The sequence below is a fragment of the Bombina bombina genome, chromosome 7, assembly GCF_027579735.1.
Source record: "Bombina bombina isolate aBomBom1 chromosome 7, aBomBom1.pri, whole genome shotgun sequence".
Classification (NCBI taxonomy): domain Eukaryota; kingdom Metazoa; phylum Chordata; class Amphibia; order Anura; family Bombinatoridae; genus Bombina; species Bombina bombina.
The window spans coordinates 437556099-437576616 of NC_069505.1; the positions used below are offsets into that span (position 1 = coordinate 437556099).

Here is a 20518-nt window from a genome sequence, read left to right on the forward strand (position 1 = left end):
ATTATGTACAGTACTGAGCGCACTCACCGCAATCTCCCTATATACACATCTATTTACATACAACCTCAGCTGCTTGTTCCCTGGTTTTCTATATAGTCAGACTGCGCTTAAGGGGTAAATGTAACAAGCTGACGGCTCTTGCAGTATTACAGAAATACGCAGCGGTTAAATAGTTGTTACAATCTGTACAGGTTATTTTTTTACATAACACAAAGAGATTGGGTTGGTAAACACAGTAAGCGGGATCAGCCCTGCTCTGACAACCAATAGGAAGCTGCCACATCATCAGAATCGATAGCATTGTATTTAAATCCCTCATGTTAACCTCATGCTAAGGTAAGGCTGTTGCACCCCAGCAACCTCTTGTCACTGTATCAGTGATTTTGTTTCGCCGTCACTGCTTTGTATTATTTAAGTGGCATTCTAATCTAAAAGTAAGTACATGCTATGTTTAAACACATAAGAGCAGTACACATGAGTAAGAGAGCAGACTAAGGCTACAAATAAACAAGCTCTCGGGGTGCAGGGAACACATTTGTACGCAAGTAGTCTGAGCACACGCACATTACTGACAACAGGGGAAGCTTGTAAGAGAACACAATATAGACAGAAAGCAGGCTGGGCACACACCTTAGTGAGCTAGCAGGCTGGGCACACACACCTTAGTGAGCTAGCAGGCTGGGCACACACACCTTAGTGAGCTAGCAGGCTGGGCACACACACCTTAGTGAGCTAGCAGGCTGGGCACACACACCTTAGTAAGCTAGCAGGCTGGGCACACACACCTTAGTGAGCTAGCAGGCTGGGCACACACACCTTAGTAAGCTAGCAGGCTGGGCACAAACATTAGTGAGCTAGCAGGCTGGGCACACACCTTAGTGAGCTAGCAGGCTGGGCACACACACCTTAGTGAGCTAGCAGGCTGGGCACACACACCTTAGTAAGCTAGCAGGCTGGGCACACACACCTTAGTGAGCTAGCAGGCTGGGCACACACACCTTAGTGAGCTAGCAGGCTGGGCACACACACCTTAGTGAGCTAGCAGGCTGGGCACACACACCTTAGTAAGCTAGCAGGCTGGGCACAAACATTAGTGAGCTAGCAGGCTGGGCACACACACCTTAGTGAGCTAGCAGGCTGGGCACACACACCTTAGTGAGCTAGCAGGCTGGGCACACACACCTTAGTGAGCTAGCAGGCTGGGCACACACACCTTAGTGAGCTAGCAGGCTGGGCACACACACCTTAGTGAGCTAGCAGGCTGGGCACACACACCTTAGTAAGCTAGCAGGCTGGGCACAAACATTAGTGAGTTAGCAGGCTGAGCACACACACCTTAGTGAGCTAGCAGGCTAGGCACACACACCTTAGTGAGCTAGCAGGCTGGGCACAAACCTTTGTGAGCTAGCAGGCTGGGCACACACCTTAGTAAGCTAGCAGGCTAGGCACACACACCTTAGTGAGCTAGCAGGCTGGGCACAAACATTAGTGAGCTAGCAGGCTGGGCACACACACCTTAGTGAGCTAGCAGGCTGGGCACACACACCTTAGTAAGCTAGCAGGCTGGGCACAAACATTAGTGAGCTAGCCGGCTGGGCACACACACCTTAGTGAGCTAGCAGGCTAGGCACACACACCTTAGTGAGCTAGCAGGCTGGGTACACACACCTTAGTGAGCTAACGGGCTAGGCACACACACCTTAGTAAACTAGCAGGCTGGGCACACACACCTTAGTGAGCTAACGGGCTAGGTACACACACCTTAGTAAACTAGCAGGCTGGGCACACACCTTAGTAAGCTAGCAGACTGGGCACAAACATTAGTAAGCTAGCAGGCTGGGCACACACACCTTAGTGAGCTAGCAGGCTGGGCACACACACCTTAGTAAGCTAGCAGGCTGGGCACAAACATTAGTGAGCTAGCAGGCTGGGCACACACACCATAGTGAGCTAGCAGGCTGGGCACACACACCTTAGTGAGCTAGCAGGCTGGGCACACACACCTTAGTGAGCTAACGGGCTAGGCACACACACCTTAGTAAGCTAGCAGGCTGGGTACACACACCTTAGTGAGCTAACTGGCTAGGCACAAACACCTTAGTGAGCTAACGGGCTAGGCACACACACCTTAGTGAGCTAGCAGGCTGGGTACACACACCTTAGTGAGCGAGCAAGCTGGGCAAACACACCTTAGTGAGCAAGCAGGCAGAGAGCACACAATAGTAAGCTGGCCATATGTCTGTCAGACTGGGCACATATTAGTAAATTAGTAAGCCACATACACACATCAGTAAGCAAGTAGGCTAGAAAAACATGTTAGTAAACTGGCAGATTGGGCACACTTTAGTGAAATATTAGCTGGTCATACACTAGAGCAGGGTTCTTCAAACCACGGATCGCAACACCATGTTTACTGGGTCGCGATTTAAGTGTGTGTGATGTGGGTGTTATATAAGAGTGTGTGGTGTGTGTGTGTTGTATGAGAGTGTTGTGGTGGTGTGTGTGTTTGAGAGTGTGTGTTGTAAGAGAGTGTGTGTGGTTTGTGTGTGTGTGCGTTGTCTATGAGGGTCTGTGGTGTGATTGTTTTATGAGAGTGTGTGTTATTAACTTTTACAATACTTTCAAGTTTGACTACAATCAGGAATAAAGTACTCACATATTTTAGTCACTTTGCCAAAAATTGCAGCTATCTTGTTGTATATTGCTTCAAAAATGTTCAGACTAAGCATAAACATAGGGTTGTGAAGGTGTGTGATATCATAGCACTGGGTCTTGGGGAAAAAAAGTTTGAAGTACCCTGCACTAGAGTAAGCTAGCAGGTTAGGTACACACATTAGTGAGCTTGCAGTCCACGCACACTCATTCCTGAGCTACCTAGCCAGGCACACATATTATTAAACAAATGGCTGAGCGTACACATTATTAAGCTAGTTAGCCAGGCACACACATCAGTAAGCTAGTTGGCTAAGCACACATATTATAAAGCTAGCTGGCCAATAACACACATGTTAGTAAACTTACAGGCCAGGCACACACAAATTACTAAGCTAGCAGGCCAGGGTCACATTAAAGATCAGGTAGACTGGGCACACACACACACACATTAGTAAGCAAGTACGCTAGGTACAAACATTAGTGAGCATGTAGGCAAGGCACACACAGTACTAAACAAATAAGCCAGGTACACATATTAGTAAGCAAGTAGGGCAGGCACACACATTTAGTAAGCCAGTAGGCCAGGCACACATATTAGAAAGCGAGTAGGCCAGGCACACACATTAGTAAGCTAGCTGGGATAACATTACAGATCAGACAGATGGGGCACACACATTAGTAAGCAGGTAGGCTAGGCACAGACATTACTAAGATAACCGGCCAGGGTCACATTACAGATCAGGTAGAGTGGGGACCCACATTAGTAAGCAAGTAGGCCAGACACACACATACTACTAAGCTAGGTGGCCAGGGTCACATTACTGATCAGGGAAATAGGGCACACACATTAGTAAGTAAGTAGGCTAGGCACATACAATAGCGGGAGCAGGCCAGGTAAATTAAGCAGACCAGGCACACACACTATAGATTTAGGCTGCCCAGCTACACACACAATATAGTGATTGGGCCAGGCAAACACACAATAGACTTAGCAGACCAGGCACACGCAGTTGAGTGAACAAGCCAGGCACACACACAATAGACTAAGCAGACCAGGCACACACAAACAATTAAGTGAACAGGCCAGGCACAAGCAGTTGAGTGAACAGGCCAGGCACACACACAATAGGTTAAGCAGACCAGGCACACACACACACAATTAAGTGAACAAGCCAGGCACACACACAATTAAGTGAACAGGCCAGGCACACTCAGGTTATGATCAGGTGACAACACAGGGCACACAAACATAATAAGAGGAACTGGAGTAAATGACATTGTGTGTCTAACTATAGAGATAAATGCTTCAAAAACTACAATTAAACTTTCACAGAAACTATTAGAGTGTGAAATGACACAGTGAGACACACAAGGCGCCTAATCAATCCCAGGTGTGCTGTGTGCAATGAGTATCAGTCGTACACCAGTACCAGCTGTGCTTGTAGACAGAGTAGAGCGCTTAAACTGGCACCCTACCCATGGCAGTAGTTAACCCTTCCCTGCCAGAGGAAGAGTGTAGTGGAACGGTTAGTTCATTAAGGCCTTTACAAGGCAGGCCGCAGAGATCTCAGTAAAACACGTCTTAGGCAGCTGCTTCTCACGGATCTGTCATCAGTAAATCATCTGACCGTCCCTATAACTGCAAAAATCAGAAAAGAACAAAGTTATTAAAGGAACAACAGGTTGTACATGTGTAACAATTAGTACTAATATAGCTTTATTACACCAAATACAGTGTAACTTAATCCTATCCTATAACTGAGTCATAACCGTGTAACAATTAGTACTAATACAGCTTTATTACACCAAATACAGTGTAACGTAATCCTATCCTATAACTGAGTCATTACCATGTAACAATTAGTACTAATACAGCTTTATTACACCAAATACAGTGTAACTTAATCCTATCCTATAACTGAGTCATACCCGTGTAACAATTAGTACTAATACAGCTTTATTACACCAAATACAGTGTAACGTAATCCTATCCTATAACTGAGTCATTACCATGTAACAATTAGTACTAATACAGCTTTATTACACCAAATACAGTGTAACGTAATCCTATCCTATAACTGAGTCATTACCATGTAACAATTAGTACTAATACAGCTTTATTACACCAAATACAGTGTAACGTAATCCTATCCTATAACTGAGTCATTACCATGTAACAATTAGTACTAATACAGCTTTATTACACCAAATACAGTGTAACGTAATCCTATCCTATAACTGAGTCATAACCGTGTAACAATTAGTACTAATACAGCTTTATTACACCAAATACAGTGTAACGTAATCCTATCCTATAACTGAGTCATTACCATGTAACAATTAGTACTAATACAGCTTTATTACACCAAATACAGTGTAACGTAATCCTATCCTATAACTGAGTCATTACCATGTAACAATTAGTACTAATACAGCTTTATTACACCAAATACAGTGTAACGTAATCCTATCCTATAACTGAGTCATAACCGTGTAACAATTAGTACTAATACAGCTTTATTACACCAAATACAGTGTAACTTAATCCTGTCCTATAACTGAGTCATAACCGTGTAACAATTATTACTAATGGGGCGGACTGACAGGTCGGGCAAATCGGCCCTTGCCCGAGGGCCCGGCTTCTTAGGGGCCCCATTCTGATCATATACTGAAGCAGTTTTTTTTTTATAAATGTATTTTTTTTTTGGTCTTTTTTTTTTTTTTTTATGTGGGCGGGGGCAGCAGGGGGGCCCTCTCACATGTGCGTGTTGCGGTGGTGGAGTTGAGGGACTCAAGTGTTAGTGTGTGACTTCACGAAGTTCACTGTGACTTAGTGTGCGTTAAGCTGCTGCCGCTGGCCTACTTCCTTTTTCACCTGGCTCAGCTGCTTACTGAGCTCCACCCACACGGCGTGCACACACAATTTTAACTGTGCCAATTTTGAGGACGCGGCACTGCAGCAGCGTAGCCATGTGTGGTGAAGGAGGAGGACTGAGTCAGGCGAGGCGACGACAACGACTCGGGTAAGGTAAGTGAAGCTCAGACTTGAGAGCCGGCTACCGGAGGCAAGTAAGCACTAAGCAGCAATATGTTTCATGATACCCTTAATTGTGCTGCTGAGCCTGGTGACTGCCTGTTAGGATTACTAGATATGTAATGTTCACTCTGTCTGTGTTTGGACTCGGTCCTGGGAGAATCTATAAGTTATAACTATAACTTTAATTATTATGGGAGGGACACGTCACTCACACACACCACTGCCACTAATGCAAAGTGTTCGCTGTCGCCTGTGATCAGTGAAGTGGCGCGCAACAGACTCAGCAGTCACGTCTGCATCCGGCAGCACCCGGTTGGCTGGTGCGGTTTACTCATTAGGAGCGCACACTGTTTGTTCTGTTATAATGTGGTCGGCCAGTAGTACTGGGTTTATGAGGTTCAGGTCTTTTTCATATTTTCATTAGGCATACTGGCTGTCTTAAATGAAGGTTTTGTTTGTATATTGCAAGCGACCAGTTTGCTTTCTGAGATGGCATGTCTGTGTGTATTAACAGGAAGTTGCAAGGGAGACATCAGATTGTCTTTAAGAATTTGCAGACCAAACATTTTAATAAAAAAACATTCTTATATATATATATATGTGTATCTGTAAAGCATGAGCATCTATTCCCTGTGGCAAAAAACACAGATTCTCTCTATGTATAAAAAAAGTATTGATTCACTTTTGCTGTACAAGCATTGTTTCTCATAGATACTCTGTACACAAAAAATAAGTTTGTAGGTTCTCTAGCTGTGCAAGGTCTCTTTCTGCAAAAATACTAGTTTTGCTCCCACTGCATGCTCTTTATACATGCTCTCTGCATTTTACATTGAAAACTGTCTGTATGGAATGCTTTTTTAGTGTGATCACTGCTAAACAGGTGAGGGCCTGCTTAATACCACCTTCCTCCATTTATATTGCTCTTGGGGGCAATGACCAAGCATTTACTTATGCAAAGCAGCCAAACAATAAAGATTGACTTAAAGGGACACTATACCCAAAAAAATTATTTCATGATTCAGGTAGAGAATAAAATTTTAAACAATATTCTCATTTACTTCTATTTAATTTGCTTAATTCTTTAGATATCCTCTGCTGAAGAAATAGCAATGCACATGGGTGAGCCAATCACATGAGACATTTATGTGCAGCCACCAATCAGCAGCTACTAAGCCTATCTAGATATGCTTTTCAGCAAAGTATATCAAGAGAATGAAGCAAAATAGATAATAGAAGTAAATTAGAAAGTTGTTTAAAATGGCATGCTCTTTCTCAAGCATGAAAGAAAATGTTTGGGTTTCATGACCCTTTAAGCTCTTATAATTATTACCATATAACTGGGTAGTATGAGTCAAGTGAGGCATTTGCTTTAAATTCAAATTAATAGATTAGTCAATGTAAGTAATTAGTAAAATATTGCATTGCAGTCTGCTTGCTTTATTTATTCAGTATTGCTTCACTTGTTATATATTGGCTTGGCTGGTGGTAGCTGGTTAGTATTATCTAATTATGATCTTAAATGTATTTTTATTGTCTGTTATACTTTCTTTGATTCCCTACTGGGGAGGGGGCTGTGTGTGTGACAAATGGAACCTCTGTATACATCTGTATATAAGTACTGGGGAAGGGTCTGTGTTTGTGACAGAGGGAACCTCTATAATATATATCATTATATAAGTATTGGGGAGTGGCCTGTGTGTGTAACAAAGGGAACCTCTATAATATACATCTGTATATAAGGAACTGGGGAGGGGGCTGTGTGTGTGACAGAGAACCTTAATTGTCATTGGCTCACCCATATGTTCAGTTAGAAACCAGTAGTGCATTGCTGCTCCTTCAACAAATGATACCAAGAGAATTAAGCAAATTTGATGATAGAAGTAAACTGGAAAGTTGTTTAAAATTGTATGTTCTACTTAAATCATGAAAGAAATGTTTTGGGTTTCATGTCCCTTTAAAGTTAAATTTTGACTTTACTCTCCCTTTTAAAATTGATTTCTCTAAACCTGCCCTGGTTTCAGTTAAAATGAAGATAGTTTTATCTTATAGGATCATGTATTTCTTATTGAAAGGAAATATACGAATAAAAATGAATGATTTTACCTCTTTAGCTGCCAGTAACAAGTGATTTTACCCCCTTGTCTGCCCCTCATTACTTTCTGCTCCATATTGTAGTGCATATAGGTATGGGGATTTTTTTTGCATAAGCACTTGTTAAATTACAATATTTAGTTCTTAGTAAAAATATTTAAGGAAAAAAATTGTCTCATTATATGGCAATTAAAAACATGGCGGGGGAGGGGCATATGAGGTGGGAGGGGCAAGGGAGGTGGGAGGGGCAATATGGTAGAGGAGGGGCAGAGGTAGTTAGGTGGAGCAAAAAGGGGATGGGGGGCCCTGCCACACTTTTGCCCGGGGGCCCTGGTTGGTCTCAGTCCGCCCCTATACAGCTTTATTACACGAAATACAGTGTAACGTAATCCTATCCTATAACTGAGTCATTACCATGTAACAATTAGTACTAATACAGCTTTATTACACGAAATACAGTGTAACGTAATCCTATCCTATAACTGAGTCATAACCGTGTAACAATTAGTACTAATACAGCTTTATTACACCAAATACAGTGTAACGTAATCCTATCCTATAACTGAGTCATTACCATGTAACAATTAGTACTAATACAGCTTTATTACACCAAATACAGTGTAACTTAATCCTATCCTATTACTGAGTCATAACGTGTAACAATTAGTACTAATACAGCTTTATTACACCAAATACAGTGTAACTTAATCCTATCCTATAACTGAGTCATAACCGTGTAACAATTAGTACTAATACAGCTTTATTACACCAAATACAGTGTAACGTAATCCTATCCTATAACTGAGTCATTACCATGTAACAATTAGTACTAATACAGCTTTATTACACCAAATACAGTGTAACTTAATCCTATCCTATAACTGAGTCATAACCGTGTAACAATTAGTACTAATACAGCTTTATTACACCAAATACAGTGTAACTTAATCCTATCCTATAACTGAGTCATAACCGTGTAACAATTAGTACTAATACAGCTTTATTACACCAAATACAGTGTAACTTAATTCTATCCTATAACTGAGTCATAACCGTGTAACAATTAGTACTAATACAGCTTTATTACACCAAATACAGTGTAACTTAATCCTATCCTATAACTGAGTCATAACCGTGTAACAATTAGTACTAATACAGCTTTATTACACCAAATACAGTGTAACTTAATCCTATCCTATAACTGAGTCATAACCGTGTAACAATTAGTACTAATACAGCTTTATTACACCAAATACAGTGTAACGTAATCCTATCCTATAACTGAGTCATTACCATGTAACAATCAGTACTAATACAGCTTTATTACAACAAATACAGTGTAACTTAATCCTATCCTATAACTGAGTCATAACCGTGTAACAATTAGTACTAATACAGCTTTATTACACACCAAATACAGTGTAACTTAATCCTATCCTATAACTAAATCATAACCGTGTAAGTACTAATACAGCTTTATTACACACCAAATACAGTGTAACTTAATCCTATAACTGAGTCATAACGTGTAACAATTAGTACTAATACAGCTTTATTACACACCAAATACAGTGTAACTTAATCCTATCCTATAACTAAATCATAACCGTGTAAGTACTAATACAGCTTTATTACACACCAAATACAGTGTAACTTAATCCTTTCCTATAACTGAGTCATAACGTGTAACAATCAGTACTAATACAGCTTTATTACACACCAAATACAGTGTAACTTAATCCTATCCTATAACTGAGTCATAACCGTGTAACAATTAGTACTAATACAGCTTTATTACATCAAATACAGTGTAACTTAATCCTATCCTATAACTGAGTCATAACGTGTAACAATCAGTACTAATACAGCTTTATTACATCAAATACAGTGTAACTTAATCCTATCCTATAACTGAGTCATAACCGTATAACAATTAGTACTAATACAGCGTTATTACACCAAATACAGTGTATCTTAATCCTATCCTATAACTGAGTCATAACCGTGTAACAATTAGTACTAATACAGCTTTATTACACCAAATACAGTGTAACTTAATCCTATCCTATAACTGAGTCATAACCGTGTAACAATTAGTACTAATACAGCTTTATTACACCAAATACAGTTTAATGTAATTCTATCCTATAACTGAGTCATAACCGTGTAACAATTAGTACTAATACAGCTTTATTACACCAAATACAGTGTAACTTAATCCTATCCTATAACTGAGTCATAACGTGTAACAATCAGTACTAATACAGCTTTATTACACCAAATACAGTGTAACTTAATCCTATCCTATAACTGAGTGATAACCGTATAACAATTAGTACTAATACAGCGTTATTACACCAAATACAGTGTATCTTAATCCTATCCTATAACTGAGTCATAACCGTGTAACAATTAGTACTAATACAGCTTTATTACACCAAATACAGTGTAACTTAATCCTATCCTATAACTGAGTCATAACCGTGTAACAATTAGTACTAATACAGCTTTATTACACCAAATACAGTGCAGCTTAATCCTATCCTATAACTGAGTCATAACCGTGTAACAATTAGTACTAATACAGCTTTATCACACCAAATTACACAGTTATGACTCAGTTATAGGATATGATTAGTAGTTTAGGGAGGTTTCAAGCACTGACATACAGGGATCATATCAGTAGTGTAGGAAGGTTACAAGCACTGACATACAGGAATAATATCAGTAGTGTAGGAAGGTTACAAGCACTGACATACAGGGATCATATCAGTAGTGTAGGGAGGTTACAAGCACTGACATACAGGGATTATATCAGTAGTGTAGGAAGGGTTACACAGCACTGACATACAGGGATCATATCAGTAGTGTAGGAAGGGTTGCACAGCACTGACATACAGGGATAATATCAGTAGTGTAGGAAGGTTACAACACTGACATACAGGGATCATATTCGTAGTGTAGGAAGGGTTACACAGCACTGACATACAGGGATAATATCAGTAGTGTAGGAAAGTTACAACACTGACATACAGGGATCATATCAGTAGTGTAGGGAGGTTACACGCACTGACATACAGGGATCATATCAGTAATGTAGGGTGTTTACACAGCACTGACATACAGGGATTATATCAGTAATGTAGGGAGGTTACACAGCACTGACATACAGGTGTCATATCAGTTGTGTAGGGAGGTTACACAGCACTGACATACAGGGATCATATCAGTAGTGTATTGAGGTTACAAGCACTGACATACAGGGATCATATCAGTAGTGTAGGGAGGTTACACAGCACTGACAAACAGGGATCATATCAGTAGTGTAGGGAGGTTACACAGCACTGACAAACAGGGATCATATCAGTAGTGTAGGGAGGTTACACAGCACTGACATACAGGGATCATATCAGTTGTGTAGGGAGGTTACAAGCACTGACATAGAAGGATCATATCATTAGTGTAGGGAGGTTATACAGCACTGACATACAGGGATCATATCAGTAGTGTAGGGAGGTTACAAGCACTGACATAGAAGGATCATATCATTAGTGTAGGGAGGTTATACAGCACTGACATACAGGGATCATATCAGCAGTGTAGGGAGGTTACACAGCACTAACATACAGGGATCATATCAATAGTGTAGGAAGGTTACACAGCACTGACATACAGGGATCATACCAGTAGTGTAGGGAGGTTACAAGCACTGACATACATGGATCATATCAGTAGTGTAGGGAGGTTACACAGCACTGACATACATGGATCATATCAGTAGTGTAGGGAGGTTACACAGCACTGAATACAGGGGTCATATCAGTAGTGTAGGGAGGTTACAAAGCACTGACATACAGGGATGATATCAGTAGTGTAGGGAGGTTACACAGCACTGACATACAGGGATCATATCAGTAGTGTAGGGAGGTTACACAGCACTGACATACAGGGATCATATCAGTAGTGTAGGGAGGTTACACAGCACTGACATACAGGGATCATATCAGTAGTGTAGGGAAGTTACAAGCACTGACATACATGGGTCATATCAGTAGTGTTGGGTGGTTACACTTACTGACTTACAGGGATCATATCAGTAGTGTAGGGAACTTACAAGCACTGACATACATGGATCATATCAGTAGTGTAGGGAGGTTACAAGCACTGGCATACAGGGATCATATCAGTAGTGTAGGGAAGTTACACAGTACTGACATACAGGGATCATATCAGTAGTGTAGGGAGGTTACTAGCACTGAAATACAGGGATCAAAAATGTGTGGAGAGAGGATATACAAAAGAAACTCTAATAAACACAAAAGAAGAGATAAAGAAAAAAGAAAGGAGTGAGATCTTAAAATATAGGAATAAAAAGAAAGAAAACGCAGCCACTGATGACACTATAGATGTACCACTAATTACCCAATATAATAATGAACATAATATTTTGAAAAAAATAATGAAAAAGCACTGGCATCTGGTGCAAAACGATCCTATAATTGTCAATAAAGTTACACCATACCCCAGAATAGTGTACAGAAGAGCCAATAATTAAAATCCATACCGCTCACTGCTCACTTTCTTTCCACGACTCGAGGTTACCGCAGATCCCCTTACGTCAATTGCGTATCCTATCTTTTCTATGGGATTTGCCTAACGCTGGTATTACGAGTCTTCGAAGAAGTGAGCGGTAGAGCCTCTACCGACAAGTCAGTAGTTAAGAGCTTTATGGGCTAACGTGAGAACATAAAGCTCTTAACTACTGTGCTATAAAGTACACTAACACCCATAAACTACCTATGAACCCCTAAACCAAGGCCCCCCCACATCGCCGCCACTATAATAAATGTATTAACCCCTAAACCGCCGCACTCCTGCCTCGCAAACACTATAATAAATTGTATTAACCCCTAATCTGCCCTCCCTAACATCGCCGCCACCTACCTACAATTATTAACCCCTAATCTCCTGCCCCCAACGTCGCCGCTACTATAAGAAAGTTATTAACCCCTAAACCTAAGTCTAATCCTAACCCCCACTTAACTTAAATATAATTTAAATTAATCTAAATAAATTTACTATAATTAAATAAATTATTCCTATTTAAAACTAAATACTTACCTATAAAATAAACCCTAATATAGCTACAATATAACTAACAGTTACATTGTAGCTATTTTAGGATTTATATTTATTTTACAGGCAACTTTGTATTTTAACTAGGTACAATAGCTGTTAAATAGTTAATAACTATTTAATAGCTACCTAGTTAAAATAATTACAAAATTACCTGTAAAATAAATCCTAACCTAAGTTACAAATACACCTAACACTACACTATCAATAAATTAATTAAATAAATGACCTACAATTAGCTAAACTAAAATACAATTAAATAAACTAATCTATAATACAAAAAAACCCCCACTAAATTACAAAAAATTTAAAAAAAATTACAAGAAGTTTAAACTAATTACACCTAATCTAAGATCCCTAATAAAATAAAAAAGCCCCTCAAAATAATAAAATGTCCTACCCTATTCTAAATGACAAAGTAATCAGCTCTTTTACCAGCCCTTAAAAGGGCATTTTGTGGGGCATTGCCCCAAAGTAATCAGCTCTTTATTTTATTTTATAGGTAAGTTTTTAGTTTTAAATAGGAATAATTTATTTAATTATAGTAAATTTATTTAGATTTATTTAAATTATATTTAATTTAGGGGGGTGTTAGGGTTAGACTTAGGTTTAGGGGTTAATAACTTTATTATAGTAGCGGCGACGTTGGGGGCGTGAGATTAGGGGTTAATAATTGTAGGTAGGTGGTGGCGATGTTAGGGAGGGCAGATTAGGGGTTAATACAATTTATTATAGTGTTTGTGAGGCGGGAGTGCGGCGGTTTAGGGGTTAATACATTTATTATAGTGGCGGCGAGGTCCAGTCGGCAGATTAGGGGTTAATAAGTGTAGGTAGGTGGGGGCGACGTGGGGGGGCAGATTAGGGGGTAATAAATCTAATATAGGTGTCGGCGATGTTAGGGGCAGTAGATTAGGGGTTCATAGCTATAATGTAGGTTGCAGCGGTGTCCAGAGCAGCAGATTAGGGGTTAATAGTATAATGTAGGTGTCAACGATAGCGGGGGCGGCAGATTAGGGGTTAATAAGTGTAAGGTTAGGGGTTTTTAGACTCAGGGTTCATGTTAGGATGTTAGGTGTACACTTGGTGTTAGGTTTTTTTTCAGCCAGCTCAGCCCCATTGTTTCCTATGGGGATATCGTGCACAAGCACGTTTTTCCAGCTTACAGCTACCGTAGGCAACGCTGGTATTGAGGGTTGAAGTGGAGCTAAATTATGCTCAACGCTCCGTTTTCTGAGGCTAATGCAGCCATTCAGACAACTCTAAATACCAGCGTTGTCTTAAGGGTGCGCTGGGAAAAAAAGCAGCGTTAGCACCGCGGGTCTTTACCGACAAAACTCTAAATCTAGGCATCAACCATAAATATATAAATCCCTTGCTAGTATTTTGGATCATCAACGACAATTAGGATTGAGCATACTAGAATATGCAATAAGTTAAATATAAAGATAAAAGAAAGTCGTAGATATTTACAATTGTCGCTGTATGTAGTATAAAAGCAAATATGTCACACAAAATAATTAATTTCTAACTTTCAATGTTGTAAAGAATATATATGTGTTTGCTGTAAAAAGTCTTTTATTTGTATTGTTTTATAAAAAAGTTTTTTATTACCTTGATGTCTAGATCGTTGTAAATTCCATTATAAGGAATATATTACATTTAGAAATATATATGTAAACAACAATAAAAAGGTTTATCATGTATTTAATATGTACAAGTTAGAGAGACTAGTATATACCACCTTAAAAAAAACAGAGGTCAATTCATCCTCGAATAAAAACAGAATTTATGCTTACCTGATAAATTACTTTCTCTTACGGTGTATTCAGTCCACGGATTCATCCTTTACTTGTGGGATATTCTCAATCCCTACAGGAAGTGGCAAAGAGAGCACACAGCAAAGCTGTCCATATAGCTCCCCTCAGGCTCCGCCCCCCCAGTCATTCGACCGACGGTTAAGAGAAAAAGGAGAACCATAGGGTGCAGTGGTTACTGTAGTTATTATAAATTAAATTTGAACCTGACTTAAATGTCAGGGCGGGCCGTGGACTGAATATACAGTAAGAGAAAGTAATTTATCAGGTAAGCATAAATTCTGTTTTCTCTTACTTGGTGTATTCAGTCCACGGATTTATCCTTACTTGTGGGATACCAATACCAAAGCAATAGGACACGGATGAAGGGAGGGAACAAGTCAGGTAACCTAAACGGAAGGCACCACTGCTTGCAAAACCTTTCTCCCAAAAATAGCCTCCGAAGAAGCAAAAGTATCGAATTTGTAAAATTTGGCAAATGTATGCAGTGAGACCAAGTCGCTGCCTTACAAATCTGTTCAACAGAAGCCTCATTCTTGAAAGCCCATGTGGAAGCCACAGCTCTAGTGGAATGAGCTGAAATTCGTTCAGGAGGCTGCTGTCCCGCAGTCTCATAAGCCAAACGGATGTTGCTTTTCAGCCAAAAGGAAAGAGAGGTAGCAGTCGCTTTCTGACCTCTCCTCTTACCAGAATAGACAACAAACAAGGATGATGTTTGTCTGAAATCTTTAGTTGCTTTTAAATAGAATTTTAAAGCACGAACCACGTCAAGATTGTGTAAAAGTCGTTCCTTCTTAGAAACTGGATTAGGACACAGAGAAGGAACAATGATTTCCTGGTTAATATTCTTATTAGAAACCACTTTTGGAAGGAAACCATATTTGGTGCGCAAAACAACCTTATCTGCATGGAACACCAGATAGGGTGAATTACACTGCAAAGCAGACAATTCAGAAACTCTTCGAGCAGAAGAAATGGCTACTAAAAACCAAACTTTCCAAGATAAAAACTTAATATCTATGGAATGCAAAGGTTCAAACGGAACCCCTTGAAGAACTGAAAGAACTAAATTTAGACTCCATGGAGGAGCCACAGGCTTGTAAACAGGCTTGATTCTGACTAGGGCCTGTGCAAACACCTGAACGTCTGGTACAGCAGCCAAACGCTTATGTAACAGAATAGACAGAGCAGATATCTGTCCCTTTAAGGAACTAGCTGACAGACCCTTCTCCAATCCTTCTTGGAGAAAAGACAATATCCTTGGAATCCTAATCTTACTCCACGAGTAACCCTTGGATTCACACCAACAAAGATATTTCCGCCATATCTTATGGTAAATTTTCCTGGTGACAGGCTTTCTGGCCTGTATCAGAGTGTCTATAACTGATTCAGAGAAACCACGCTTAGCTAGAATTAAGCGTTCAATCTCCAAGCAGTCAGTTGCAGAGAAACTAGATTTGGATGCTTGAAAGGACCTTGAATTAGAAGATCCTGCCTCGATGGCAGTTTCCATGGTGGGACCGATGACATGTCCACTAGGTCTGCATACCAAGTCCTGCGTGGCCACGCAGGCGCTATCAGAATTACCGAAGCCTTCTCCTGTTGATTTTGGCTACTAGCCGAGGGAGAAGAGGAAACGGTGGAAAGACATAAGCTAGACTGAACGACCAAGGCGCTATTAATGCATCTATCAATGCCGCCTTGGGATCCCTGGATCTGGATCCGTAAAGGGGAAGTTTGGTGTTCTGACGGGACGCCATCAGATCCAATTCTGGAATGCCCCATAGCTGAGTCAGCTGAGCAAAAACCCGGGGATGGAAAGTCTGACGACTTAGAAAATCCGCCTCCCAGTTGTCTACCCCTGGGATGTGAATTGCAGATAGATGGCAGGAGTGATCCTCCGCCCATTTGATGATCTTGGATACTTCCTTCATCGCTAGGGAACTTTTTGTTCCTCCCTGATGATTGATGTACGCTACAGTCGTGATGTTGTCCGACTGAAATCTGATGAATTTGGCCTCCGCTAGTTGAGGCCACACCTGGAACGTATTGAATATCGCTCTCAACTCCAAAATGTTTATCGGAAGAAGAGATTCTTCCAGAGACCATAGTTCCTGAGCCTTCAGGGAGTTCCAGACCGCACCCCAGCCTAACAGACTGGCATCGGTCGTGACAATGATCCACTCCGGTCTGCGGAAACTCATTCCCTGAGACAGGTGATCTTAAGACAACCACCAGAGAAGAGAGTCTCTGGTTTTCTGGTCCATTTGTACTTGAGGAGACAAATCTGCGTAATCTCCATTCCACTGTTTGAGCATGCACAGCTGCAGTGGTCTGAGATGAATTCGGGCAAAAGGGACTACGTCCATTGCCGCAACCATTAAACCAATTACTTCCATGCACTGAACCACGGAAGGCCGAGGAATGGAATGAAGAACTCGGCAAGTATTCAGCAGTTTTGACTTCCTGACCTCTGTCAGAAAGATTTTCATTTCTACCGAGTCTATTAGTGTTCCCAGGAAGGGAACCCTTGTGAGCGGGGACAGAGAACTCTTTTCTACGTTCACCTTCCACCCGTGAGACCTTAGAAAGGCCAGAACGATGTCCGTATGAGCCTTGGCTCTGTGAAAGGACGACGCCTGTATTAATATGTCGTCTAGGTAAGGTGCTACTGCAATGCCCCGCGGTCTTAGTACCGCTAGAAGGGACCCTAGCACCTTTGTGAAAATTCTGGGAGCGGTGGCCAACCCGAAAGGAAGGGCCACGAACTGGTAATGTTTGTCCAGGAAGGCGAACCTTAGGAACTGATGGTGATCTTTGTGGATAGGAATATGTAGATACGCATCCTTTGGATCCACGGTAGTCATATATTGACCCTCCTGGATCATCAGCAAGATTGTCCGAATGGTTTCCATCTTGAAGGACGGAACTCTGAGGAATTTGTTTAGAATTTTTAGATCCAGGATTGGCCTGAAAGTTCCCTCCTTTTTGGGAACTACAAACAGGTTTGAGTAAAAGCCCAGTCCTTGTTCTACAATTGGAACTGGGTGTATCACTCCCATCTTTAGCAGATCTTCTACACAGCGTAAGAACGCCTGTTTCTTTATTTGGTCTGAAGACAAATGAGAAATGTGGAACCTTCCCCTTGGGGGAGAATCCTTGAATTCTAGAAGGTACCCCTGAGCAACTATTTCTAATGCCCAGGGATCTGGAACATCTCTTGCCCAAGTCTGAGCGAAGAGAGAAAGTCTGCCCCCTACTCGATCCGATCCCGGATCGTGGGCTACCCCTTCATGCTGTCTTGGTAGCAGGAGCAGGCTTCTTGGCCTGTTTACCCTTATTCCAGCCCTGCAGGGGTTTCCAAGTTGCTTTGGGCTGGGAAGCGTTATCTTGCTTTGCGGCAGCAGAGGTTGTGGCAGGTCCGCTCCTGAAGTTGCGAAAGGAGTGAAAATTAGCCTTGTTTTTGGCCTTAAACGGACTATCTTGTGGCAGGGCATGGCCCTTGCCCCCTGTGATATCTGAAATAATTTCTTTCAGCTCTGGGCCAAATAGGGTTTTCCCCTTGAAGGGAATATTTAACAGTTTCGTTTTGGACGACACATCAGCCGTCCACGATTTGAGCCAAAGCGCTCTTCACGCCATGAAGGCAAAACCTGAGTTTTTCGCCGCTAGCTTAGCTAATTGGAGAGTGGCATCAGTGATAAAAGAATTAGCCAGCTTTAGAGCATGAATTCTATCCATGACCTCATCATATGAAGTCTCCCTCTGGAGCGACTCCTCCAGGGCCTCGAACCAAAAAGCCGCTGCAGTAGTTACCGGAATAATGTAGGCAATTGTTTGAAGAAGAAAACCTTGCTGAACAAAAATTTTCTTCAGCAAACCTTCCAATTTTTTTTATCCATAGGATCTTTGAAAGCACAACTGTCCTCTATTGGTATAGTTGTACGCTTAGCAAGTGTTGAAACAGCCCCTCTACCTTGGGGACCGTCTGCCACGCGTCCCGCCTGGGGTCATTTATGGGGAACATTTTCTTAAAGATAGGTGGGGGAACAAAGGGTACACCTGGTCTCTCCCACTCCTTAGTCACAATATCCGCCACCCTCTTTGGGATCGGAAATGCCTCAGTGTATACAGGGACCTCTAAAAACCTGACCATTTTACACAATTTTTCAGGGACCACCATGGGGTCACAATCATCCAGCGTAGCTAAAACCTCCTTGAGCAGGACGCGGAGGTGTTCCAGCTTAAATTTAAACGCTAAGGAATCTGACTCTGCCTGCTGAGAAACTTTTCCTGTGTCAGAAATTTCTCCCTCAGACAGACCGTCCCTTACTGCTACTTCTGAGTTTTGTGAGGGTACTACAGATAAATTATCCAAAGCTTCAGATTGCTCATCCTCTGTATTTAAAACTGAGCTATCGCGCTTTTTTGGAAAAACAGGCAGTTTGGATAAAAATGCTGCAAGGGAATTATCCATTACTGCTGCTAATTGTTGTAAAGTAATAGGGGCCAATGCGCTAGAGGTACTAGGCAACGCTTGCGAGGGCGTAACTGGTGTCGACACATGGGGAGAGGAAGGAGGACTATCCTCATTACCTTCCGTCAAAGAATCATCTTGGGCTACATTTTTAAGTATCAATGCATGGTCATTAAAATGTTTAGATACCTTAGCACACTTTAAACACAAATGCAATGGGGGTACCGCCATGGCTTTTAAACACATAGAACAAGGTCTATCAGTAGGCTCAGACATGTTAGACAGACTTAGATAGCACTCAAATACAGAAAAATACACTTTTTGAAAAAACGTTACTGTGCCTTTAAATAATAAAAAGCACACACTTTTTTACCAAATCTCAAAAAAACATCCGATCTTTATGAAATTTACACCATATGATCCTAATGCTTTAAAAAGATTGCCAATTAACCCCTTATTGCCCAAACCGGAGCAAATTGAAGCTGGCCACCAGTTTAACATACTACCTTCCTTGGGGATTAGTTGTGGAACAAAAATAAGCCTCCCTGTAGTCCTCCTGCAATCTCTGGACTCTACATGTGAAGCTGCATGAAGCTATCTTGTAAAAGAACTGCGCAACTGAGGCGCGAAAATTAGGCCCTCTCCCTCTTCACTCCGGAGTTGTGAGGCCTTCCTAAACCAAATTAGGTGTCTAAAATTATGCCAGGCGTATAAAACCCCTAAAAAGTGTTCCAAACATGATAAACACTTATGCAAACATCAGATTATATTAAAAAATAATCGATTTTACCCATAACAGTGTCCACCAGTGATTTAAGCCCTATAAACTAAGCCATCCTTCTATACTGAGTCTTAGAAAATGGCTTACCTTCCCACATGGGGATTTCTATCAGTCTTCTAGCATTACCAGGTCTTGTTAGAAAAAAATGACTGAGCATACCTTAAGCAGTTAAGCCTGCAAACTGTTCCCCCCAACTGAAGTTCTCTGGTACTCAACAGTCCTGTGTGGGAACAGCAATGGATTTTAGTTACAACATGCTAAAATCTTTTTCCTCTCAGCAGAAATCTTCATCACTTTCTGCCTCAGAGTAAATAGTACAAGCCGGCACTATTTTAAAATAACAAACTCTTGATTGAAGAAATAAAACTACAAATCTAACACCACATACTCTTTACCACCCCCGTGGAGATGCTACTTGTTAGAGCGGCAAAGAGAATGACTGGGGGGCGGAGCCTGAGGGGAGCTATATGGACAGCTTTGCTGTGTGCTCTCTTTGCCACTTCCTGTAGGGATTGAGAATATCCCAC

The 20518-nt window shown here is 41.2% G+C and overlaps 1 protein-coding gene across 4 annotated transcripts in view; it reads right to left on the reverse strand.

Annotated features, from left to right (window-relative positions):
• Nucleotides 1-991: 991 nt before the first annotated feature.
• The window catches only part of FAM234B (family with sequence similarity 234 member B), a 252840-nt gene continuing 233313 nt past the window's right edge, over nucleotides 992-20518 (reverse strand). For 2 of the 4 annotated variants that reach the window (XM_053721347.1, XM_053721346.1), the window contains exon 13: nucleotides 993-4294. The gene's annotated coding sequence lies outside the window, so the exon portion shown is untranslated. Of the gene's footprint in view, nucleotides 4295-20518 lie in introns of all 4 variants that reach the window. The other 2 variants (XM_053721349.1, XM_053721348.1) reach the window with 2 other exon arrangements.